The 4,144-nt window shown below is 54.6% G+C and overlaps 1 long non-coding RNA gene across 2 annotated transcripts in view; it reads left to right on the top strand.

Moving 5' to 3' along the window:
- LOC113202767 (uncharacterized) overlaps nt 1-4,144 on the top strand; it is a 54,663-nt gene that overhangs the window by 34,234 nt on the left and 16,285 nt on the right. The window lies entirely within an intron of this gene.

The raw sequence follows: 4,144 nt of genomic DNA, 5'->3' as shown, positions 1-4,144 counted from the left end.
GGGGGGGGCTGCGCTATCGCCCCATGAGAAACGGCGCCGACGTCCTTGTAAGTTAGGCCCATGAATTGGAGGGGGAGGGGGCGAGCGACTGCTATACCAAATCCGTCGCGAACCCGAACCATTCATTTGCTGACTGAAAAGAAACCGAAAATAGGCGTTCCTGCCGGCCGCTATACGCAGCAGCAGCAGCAGACAAGACATGCGGTGGAGAAGGGAGGAGGATTGAGAGAAAGGGCGGGGGCTTAGCCTATGGGGATTCTTAACTTCTCTCTTTCTTACATGTACCTGTCCTTCCATTTATAATTGATCCTGTGTTCAATAGAACACATGACATTTTTTTCATAAATAGTTCACTAGTTATGCACAGGATTTTGTTCCTCTTATTTTGAATCATTTAGGGGCTATAAGTCGAAGGGGTTATGGGGGTGGCGAAAGGCCTCGAGCTGCAGCAGAGCGAGCGAGATGGAGAGAGAGGGGGTAGGGACGGGGGACGAGGGAGACAGGAAGAGAGAGGGCAGCAGCGGTGGCAGGACATCCAGACTTAATGCAGTAGTTGGCCGCTATATCACTGCATTGTAGTTTGTGATTTATAGGGGGCAGAATGCAGCGGCGGCCAAAACCCACCACCACCTCCCACTGCCGTACTCGCTGCGCGCGGTGCCATGGCCGGCGGCGGGCCGGGGGGGAGGGGCGTACGTCTGGCGCTCTCCCATGGCACTGCCGGGCGCCCCCTCCAGGACCCCTCCCACCTCGCGGCGGCGGCGGCAGCGGCAAAGATAACAATAATTGCAAGAGCGTAAAGAGATTCCGGCCGAAAGTGACCATCAGCGGCATGCTACCCGTATGAAGACATTTAGAGGGCGTGGCAAAGTAGGCGCGCAGCGACGCGGGCGGGGGCGCGGCCGCCGGAGAGGCCACCGGCGGTGGGTATTATTTCAAGCGTGGACCAATTCTCCTGTCTGGATTTTCCCTCGATTTTTCCTGGATTTTTCCAGGATTTGGACTGGAATTTCTCTGGATTTTCCCTGGATTATCCCGAAGTTTTCGTGTTTTTTTCTGACTTTTCTTGAATTTTTTTAAAGTTTTTCTTGAATTTTTCCAAGTTCTTCCTGAAATTTTCCTACTTTTTCCTCAATTTTTCCGGATTTTTAAGAGTGTAGTGCACCTCTGTGGGCGTGGCGGTAGCTCATTGCGGGGCTCATCGCCTAATTGCGGACGGGACGTCACGTGACACGGTCGCGCTCTGCCGCTCGAAAAGAGTGGCGGCGTGCGTGCGTCCGCGCGCGCTCTCTGATTAGAGCAGGACGGCGACGGCGACAAGGCGGCCGCCAAAGTGTCGCGGTCCCCCCGGCCACCGGCCCCGGCCCTCGGGACGGCGTCGGAGCGGTAAATGCCCAAGCACCAACGAGTGCTGGTGGTGGGAGAGGTGCAGAAAACGACAGCACTTATTAGTCAACAAAAAAAAGGGGGGAGAGATAAAACAGTAGAGGGACGAAGCCGGAACTGCGTTTACCCTGCTGGAAATCTGAAAGTTTAAATGTCGTACACCTGGAGGTGAGCGAATAAATCCACACTGTCGTAATAGGTTTGCGACAAAATAAGGTCAACAAAAGACCAGTCACTGCACACCACTCACAAAAGGAAAGCCATCGTTCAAAGAAGGCATTACTATTTGCTCACCTGCACGTCCATGGACTCACATGGGAGAATGTGTAAATGTTTTGTCGCACACCTTGAACAGTTTGAGTTTATTCTCCCACTTGCAGATATGCGGCTGTACCACACTTGGATTTCTGGTGCACATACATACATTGCTTTCAAATGTTATTAAGATTTAGTTTTTGTGGTATTGGTTCTCCCTTTTTCTTAAGTTTAGAAAATGAAATGATTAATGTTTTCTCGGCCGTCGGACGCGCGGCTCACGCGCGCCGGTGGATTTCCCGGACCGCTGCCGTATTTCAATCGTCGAATTACGATGCGGGGCATAAATCCTCCCGTTTAATTTAATATCTGTCGGAAATGTACCTGCCGAAAAAGAGGGCCGCCGTAAACCACAACACACAGAGCGAGAAAGGGAGGGGGTGGGGAGGGGGAAGACAAGAAAAAGGCGGGAGAGAGAGAGGAAATGAATGTGGCGGGAAGGGAGGAGCCGGCAGCAGGGTTGGGGGAGAGCGGGAAACGCAACTATCTCCGATTCAGCGTCTTTTAAAGATTGGGAAGGCGTTGAAATGCAATTCCAAAGTACATGCAACCCCCCGCTTGATAAGCCTCTCCTGAGGTGAGAGGGAGAAGAGAAGCGGAGGGGGAGAGCAAGAAGGGCGAGGATGGAGAGTAAATGTGGGGTAGGGGCAAACAGATGGAGGGGGAGGGCTGAAAAAGAAACGGATAGAGTCGGGACCGGAACACGCTGGCCCGCTCCCTCCCCCGACACAGGTAAATCGAAGAGGATGCCTCTCCTCCCGCTTCATGGACCCGATAGACGCAATGCGAATCCCTTATAAAGCGTTTGCAAACGTACAGTGAACCCTGCTCCTCTGAACCCCGATGGGTATCACGGGGCTCCGTGGGCTGTGCTGCGGGTCACGCGAGTGCCTCATCTCTAATCTCAGGGCGCGTGTGCGTTCGGCCTCCGGTAGGAGTGGAAAGAGGGGGGGGGGCAGAGAGAGAGAGAGAGGTGGGATGAGAAGAAGAAAAGAAGGTTTGATTAATCTGAATCTACGACGACCACCCCTTCCACACCTCTTCGGTCTGTACACCCTCTCCATCTCTCTCTCCCCCTCTCTCTCTCCTTGATTACCACTGAACGGAGTCCATTGTCCGCCCTCCTCCTCCGGCATGTCTTGTCCCCTACACCAACACACACACACCCGCACACACACACACATAAACGTAACAGCAGCAGCGATTGCCCACTGATTCGCACAATATCCTTTTCCCCCGACCGGAAAATTGCGGAAGCGCCCAGGATGCACTGTGCGAAAAAACTATTCAGCATCGTCGAGAACGTTTATTCGCGATGGATGTTCACGTGAAACGTACTCGCCTTACCCGTCTTTTCCGGCATAGGGCATTAAATGAGCGTAAAAAAGCCTCCTCAATGTTCTACTGCCTGAATGGCGCTGCGGGGGTGCGGCGCTCCCCCGCGCTGCACACAGTGTGCATATACGGCATGTTAATGCACTTTTATTTTCCCCACAACACGCGTATATTTTCGCGTTGCTGGCTGAGCTCGGGCCGCTCGGGCCGCTCACCGCCACGGCCCTCCCGGGCGTACTTATCACATTATATCCTCCCTCTCCCTTGAACCCCTCCCCCTGCCCCCCAAACCCCTTTCCTTTCTCCGTCCCTCCTTTCCGTCGCCGCGGCGCCGCCACCGCCGCTGTAGTTGTCGTGTTGTTTGCGGAAGAGAGTTCTGCGCGCGCGCAGTTGGGGCGCAAGTGCACTGTAGCAGCAGCACTCTTTGTTGTTGCGAGTGCCGGGCGAGTTCCATTGCGACAAATGCAGAGAGACTTTGAACGACACAATAAAGGACAGCTTTTGAGTCAGGTCTGTAAGTGGCGCAGCCCAGGTGCCCGTCTGGCTGCCTACCTCCTAACGGACAAGGGCTGGGAAGGTGCCCCTAACGTGCCCCTATAGGAACAGGGTCGCTCCGCCGTCCGGGACCGAAACGAACGACTGGCAGCAGCGCTCGGACAAGCCAGAGCCAATCAGACGACGGCGTGTAATCCTTTCGGGGAACAAGACAGGCGGGTCCTACGCCAAAGCCATCTACGGCGGATGTAAGGTACCCGTAAGGTACCTGTGAGGTACCAGTAAGGTACCTTGCCACCCAAATGGACGCGCGGGCTCCGCCTCCTTCGGGTTGATCCCCTTCCGCCACTCTGCATCACTCGGAAAAACAAAGGTGCTACGTCACACTCTTGCCTCGGCAAATTTGGTGAGTGACACACAACCCGTACAGAAAAATTCGGCCTCAGCATGGGTCTAGAATGGCTCCGTCGTAGCCATTCTCAACACATCGCGGAGGATCGCTGTGATCAGTCTCCAGGTTTTGCGTAGCCGAGGCGTAGCCATCGCGAATGGCTCCGCAATAGGTAACTTAATGACGGAAAGAGCCATTTCGCAGCCGCCTTGGAGCCAAACA

The sequence above is a fragment of the Frankliniella occidentalis genome, unplaced genomic scaffold, assembly GCF_000697945.3.
Source record: "Frankliniella occidentalis isolate FOCC.00 unplaced genomic scaffold, Focc_3.1 Scaffold102, whole genome shotgun sequence".
Classification (NCBI taxonomy): domain Eukaryota; kingdom Metazoa; phylum Arthropoda; class Insecta; order Thysanoptera; family Thripidae; genus Frankliniella; species Frankliniella occidentalis.
The sequence above is the reverse complement of the archived record's forward strand: the minus strand, read 5'-3'. Positions and strand labels throughout refer to the sequence as shown.